The sequence below is a fragment of the Eulemur rufifrons genome, chromosome 19, assembly GCF_041146395.1.
Source record: "Eulemur rufifrons isolate Redbay chromosome 19, OSU_ERuf_1, whole genome shotgun sequence".
Taxonomy (NCBI): domain Eukaryota; kingdom Metazoa; phylum Chordata; class Mammalia; order Primates; family Lemuridae; genus Eulemur; species Eulemur rufifrons.
Genome location: NC_091001.1, coordinates 97758357 through 97764960, shown reverse-complemented (window position 1 = coordinate 97764960; position 6604 = coordinate 97758357).

Here is a 6604-nt window from a genome sequence, read left to right as displayed (position 1 = left end):
GGTAGAAAGAAGAGCCGCCCCCGCGTTTCCCCTTGGCATGTTGGCTGGACTCATACTGAACCCACGGGGCCAGCCAGAGGCCAGGGAGCCGGCTGTGCCCCTGTCCTCATGGAGAGGCCCTACACAGGATTCTGGGATCAGTGTCTTTTCAGGTCCTCTCTGTACAGATGTGGTTGTTCTTCCAGCTCCTGAGTAGCAGCCCCAGGTCCGTGCCATCCCCATCTGCTCTGAGGCTCCCCTGCCAGCCTCCCACCCCTGGTGGCCATTTGACTCATCCAGCCCAGCCTACTGCTTCCAGGTGTAGGTCAGGCTTCTCCTTCAGTTCTCTTCTCCACCCACTAAGTCCCAACACTCCGGAGTCATCCTCTCTTAGGAGTGGATGAGAGAAGTCCCAGCCCCCAGCACCAGAGTTAGAAATCAGTATGTGAACAGCCTGTCTTCTGAGTATACAATCTTCCCGTCTTCCTTCCTTCCCATCTCTCCCTTTCCCCACTCCTACCCCTAAAGGATAAGAAGCTACTTTTTTCACTCATTCAGGAAAACTTATTAAAACGTTATTTTGTGTTTTAACTCCTTTTACTGTCAGTTTTGGCATCCTCCCATGTGCTTGCCTGCCTTCTTCCTCAAAATGTTAACAAGCGCCAGCTCTGAGCAGGCGGTGTGGGAGGAGCTGGAGACACAGTGGGAAACCAAACAGATAAATCTCTCATTTTGTGGAGCTTACATTTTGATGGGGGAGACAGACAATAACCAACCACATAAACATTTAACATCAGGTGAGTTAGTAATCAGTGCAGTGAGGAAAGTAAAACAGGGAAAGGGGGCAGGAGGGTGGAGGATGGATGAGGGAACAGAGAAAGTGTCTCTGCAGAGAAGACATTTGTGCAGCAACGTGAGGGACTGAGGGACTGAGGCACAGAGAGCCCTGGGGAGGTGTCTGGGCAGGTGAAGGTTGACATGTTCAAGAAACAGCAGGAAAGAGCCGGTGAGGTGAGTGTGGAGAGAAAGGCAAGAGGCGAGACTGAGGGGAGGCAGGTGTGGGGCTTGGAGGCCATGATGAAGAGTTGGACTAACATCCACAGTGTGAGGGGAAGCCATTCAAAGGTTTTGAGTAGGGGAGAAATATGATCTAATTAACATTTTAAAAAAAAGAAAAAGTACTCAGCTATAAGGAACAATGAAGATACGACATCTCTGTGGTTCTCCTGGAGAGAGTTGGAACCCATTATATTAAGTGAAGTATCCCAAGAATGGAAAAACAAGCATCACATGTACTCACCAGAAAATTGGTTTCCCTGAACATCACCTAAATACAAATCTGGGAACGACACCAATCGGATATCAGACTGAGGTGGGGGGTGGGGGAGGGGATGGAGGTATGCCTACACAATGAGTGCATTGCGCACCGTTTGGGGAGTGGTAACACTTGAAGGTGCTGACTCGGGAAGGAGGCGGTGGGGAAGGGAGGGATATATACCTACATGATGGGTGCAACGTGCACTACCTGGGGAACAGACACGCCTGGAGCTCTGACTTGGGGGGAAAGGCGGTACAGGAGCAACGTATGTAACCTGCAATTCTGTATCCCCCATAACAAGATGAAATAAAAAAAAAAAAAGAAAGAAAGAAAAAGGCTGCTGCATGGAGAACTGAAGACACGGGCAAGAGCAGAAGCAGGGAGGCCAGGTGAGAGCAAAGCGGCTGGAGCCAGTGGTGGTCATGAGGAGGTGACAATGAAGGAGCTGACAGCTCGTTCAGAGGCACATGGAAACCAGTGACAGCAAGAAATCGGTCCGGAGCGGTCTGGTGGTTTAGGGTCCAATTCACTGAACGGGGGTAGTCTGAGAGGGCAGGAAGTGCAAAAGTGAGGAATAATCCAGTTTGGGGCTGGTTAAATTCAAGATACCTATAATTACAATACAGGAGAGTTTGTAGGCCATGATTTAAAGCAATTGAATTAAACTGCCCATTTAAACCTGTTCTGTTGGGGGTAGTTCAATGCCCCTAAGAAAATAAAGTCTTCTGGTTATAGACAGTCACAGTTCAGTAATTAACACGTCCAATCTGGTATAATGACCAGCACTTCAGTCTTCATGTGAGGTCCCCTCGGCTCTGTTTGGGGCCACTGAGGCTGGCGCTACCAGAACGAAGAGCAGGTAGAAGTCTTCTCTCTTCCCCATCTCACTCTTTTATTCCTTATGCCACTGTGAGTTCTGATCTTTTCAGAGTAACAGTGAGAAGAGGAAAGAGAGATAATGAGGGGCAGGAAAGTTCTTATGTACTAATTTTATGATGATCTATTTTAGTGTAAAGCATCCCCTAGGCTTGGCAGGGGTTTAAAGCTAATGTTTTCTCTCATGGGGCACTTTCAAGTCATCTTCAGAGAAAATTCCTGTTGCTGGGACTTTCTCCCCTGCTGATTTCTTTTCCTGCCGGTTGCTTATGATTGCCTTTGGCTCTCAGCGTCTGACAGATACCCCACTACTCCATTCTTCACTTTGGAACATAGCTTCTATCGCCTTAAGAGATACTGAGACTAAAATTAGATACATTTTTGTATCTTGTTATAAGTCTATTCAACACCCAAAAGGAAATGTAAAGTGGGCGGGTGGCTGTACCAGTCTGGAGTTCGGGGAGACTGGGGTGCAGACAGGTATTTGAGAGCCATCTTGCATCGATGCTGTCTGACATCATGAGATCACCTGGGAGTGAGTGTCAGCAGAGCAGAGGGCTGAGGGCTAGTCCTGCAGAGCTCCCAGATTTAGAGGCTGGGAAAAGGAGGCAGAGCCAGTGAAGGAACATGAGAGGAGCGAGCAGCTCGGGAGGCAGGGAGAGAAGCAGGAGAGTGTGGTATTGCAGAAGCCCAGTAAAGAAAGGGTTTCAGAAAAGAGGGCAGGATCACCCATGTCGCAGTGCTGCTAAGAGGACAAGTAAAATGAGGACTGGGAATTATCCTTTGTGTTTAGTGAGATTTAGAAGTAATCGGTGATTTTCATCATGGAGGTTACTGTGGAGCAGCTGGAATGAAAGCTTGATTAGAGTGGGTTCAGGAGAGAATGGGGAGGATGTGGAGACAGAATAAGCAACGTTTTGTGGAGTTTTGCTATGAAGGGAGCAGAGAGATATGGGATGGGGGCTGGAGAGGGTAGGGACAAGGGAATGTTTTTATCAGGTGCTGGATATTTAACATGTATGTTTCCATGGGAGCGCTCTGGTAGAGAGGGACATTTGATGATGCTGGAGAGGGAGGGGCCATAGGAGCAAGGGAGAGTCCTTCAGGAGGTGAAGAGGTGGGATCCAGGGCTCAAGTGGAGGGCAGGACGAGCCCTCCATTGTGCGAGGAGGGGAGGCAGAGTACACGGACACAGAAGAAGCTAGCTCGGTGGATTTTGTGAAGGAAGATTGTTTACTTCTATTTACTTTCATTCTCTCAATGAAGTGAAAAGGTCATCAGCTGGTAGTGAGGTGGAGGATGGAGATTTAGAGAGAAGGGAAGAAAGGAATGTAGTATTTTCTAAATCACAACAATGTTAGTGTAAATTAGTACTCCAAGCACATTGACATCTGAAAGCCCAGACCATATGGGGTTCCTCAAATGATATCACACATCAGTGACCTACCCCATCTATAATAAGGTTGGCTGTGTCCCTGAATCTCTACATGTTTCAGAATCCAGACAGAGAGAGCAAAGGTTGAACCAGGGGTTTTAGGTGGAGACGTCTCTGTGAGATGAGTCACTCAGCTCTGGCAGGACCAGGCTTCGGGCGATCAGCTCAGCTTAGCTGGGGAACTCCTTCCACTCTTGCGATGCCCTCATTTCTGTATCACACTCAACTCTTCTCTTTTGTCACATTCAAAAGGTTTCAGCAACAAAGGAGCCCAGGTCCTGATCCTTGACTGGTGAAAGGGTACACACAATGAGGCTACTTCAGAGGAAGTCATCTGCTAGCAGGAATCGTTCAGGGTGAAGACCAAAGAAGGCACTCAAGAATTGTTTTCTCTAAGAAAAGCATCTGCAACAAACTTTATTTGATTTTTAAGTTCAATGTCTGTGATCATTAAGCAATGGCAATACTATGTATTGACAGTTACTGCAAAAGTATTTCCCCCAGAAGTTACAAAATATTGCTAATAGATCCAATAAAAATAATTATTGCTTCCTTACTGATTGCCCATCTCAATTCATTTGGTTTGTTCCTAAATTAAGGTATGCTCCCTTGGGTCATGAACCCTTACAATCCACACCTACATAACTTCCCCAGGTTCTTCCAATTTTTAAAATTCTTTAGAAAATTTAAAAACTCATTTTAGGTATAGATTACTCACTTGCTGATTCTGATTCTAAACATGTTAAGTTCGAATCCTGGTCATAGGAAGACATAGTAGGACATAGAGCATAGGAGAGCAGAATTCTGTTTTCCTTAAGCAAAGGGGACACCATGGGAACCTTTTTAAAGGAGTTCGTGGTTCCTGTGAACACATGGGGCAATAAAAAAGAAAAAAAATGTTAAAAAAAAGAAAAAATATTTAAAAAAATAAAGAGTTGGTGGAGTCTGAGTTCTTTAGTTCTATATGTTCCCCACACACATATAATTGCCAAGAGCCCCCTCTTTCCTAGTCAATGCTCTAGCTTCCATATAAAAGACTGGCAACAGTCCATTGTTAATCCAACTGGACTTTCAATTCAGTGACTTACAAGATCAATTTATGGGCCAGGTGCCTGGGCTCACACCTGTAATTCCAGCACTTTGGGAGGCCAAGGCAGAGGATGACATGAGGCCAGGAGTTTGAGACCAGCCTGAGCAACATAGCAAGACTCCATCTCTACAAAAAACAAGAAAAATTAGCCAGATGTGGTGGCATGCACCTGCAGTTCTAGCTGTTTGGGAGGCTGAGGCAGGAGGATCGCTTGAGCCCAGGAATGTGGGGCTGCAGTGAGCTATGATTGCCCCACTGCACTCCAGCCTGGGCAGCAGAGCAAGACCCTGTCCTGAAAAAAAAAAAAAAAAAAAAGCACTAACAAAATAAGATCAGTTTATGAACTTGAGGGCTACAGACAGAATGGGATTTATTAAAAATGGTGACCCTGTATTTTTATGCCTTGACTCCAGCATTCTGGCATCTGAGCTTTTCATTTTCTTGCTTTAAGTTAACTATTTTTCTCTCTCATTCCATATTTATCATCCTTTTTACATTATTCTACCATGACAGTTATCCAGTCTCCCAGTCTCTCACCCCCAATCAACACATGGTTCCAGATGAAAACTAGATTTTTTTTTTTTTTTTTTTTTTAAGAGACAGAGTCTTGCTCTGTCACCAGGCTGGAGTGCAGTGTCTTGATCATAGCTCACTGCAGCCTCAACCCCTGGGTTCAAATGATCCTCCCACCTCAGCCTCCTGAGTAGCTGGGACTATAGGAGTGAGCCACCTGACCCAGCTGTCAGAGTTTTCTTAACATTAGTGATTCCATTTTGATTTTGACAATTTTCATAGTATAGAGGCAAGAGACATATTTAAATATGCAAGAACTAAAGGAATATTATTAATAGCAGAAGAACTGACAGTGAACACTGAATCTATTAACTGTAAGACAGACTGAAAAAAAGGTCATGAGACAGAATTTAAGTGTTGTGAATACTAACACAAATTGAGAAGGAAAGAGAAGACAGGAGTAATATAAATACAATGATTTCTTCAGTTTTTACAAATGATATTTAAAGCTGTTTAGTGGAGGACTAATAGAACATTAACAAAAATACATTTAGTTAGTGACTAGGCACCACAGCATAGGGCATAGGGTAAAGACTACATACGTTGAGGCAGGAGGATGGTTTGAGCTCAGGAATTCAAGACCAGCCTGAGCAAGAGTGAGATCCCACCTCTACTAAAAAAACAGAAAGAAATTAGCTGGACAATTAAAAATATGTAGAAAAAAAAATTAGCTGGGCATGGTGGCGCGTGCCCATAGTCCCAGCTACTCGGGAGGCTGAGGCAGTAGGATTGCTTGAGCCCAGGAGTTTGAGGTTGCTGTGAGCTAGGCTGATGCCACGGCACTCTAGCCTGGGCAACACAGTGAGACTCTGTCTCAAAAAAAAAAAAAAACAACCAACAAAACTGCATACGTTTCAGTTAGAAAGACCTGCGTTTAAATATTGGCAATTAATTGCTTGGTAACTTCGGGTAAGTTGCTTAACCTCAACCTCAGCAAGAAATGTTCCTCAGGTTTGTAGGACTTCGTAGAACATAATAAATACTCATTTATTAGCTTGCACATCTTGATTAAGGGCAACTGTTGACCAAATCAACTAAATATGCAGGTAAAGTTGCTTGGGTAACTATAGGTTGTATTAGGCAGGTATCTTTTTCAAGTTGAGAAGAGGTTGCTAGAGGTCACACAGTTGTCACATGCAGTTGCACCATTACTGCAAAGAAGCAGTTCAAATCCTGCCTTGAGTCCTACCAGTCTTCTGTGCTTTCTCCCTTACCAGTTTTGTCTTCTTTGAAAATATTTAATCAATTCCCCTCTTCTCTCTAGTGAGAATTTTGACTTTAAACAGATAAACAAAAGTTGTTTGCGCTGTTGAGTCTACTTTCCCTCACTCAG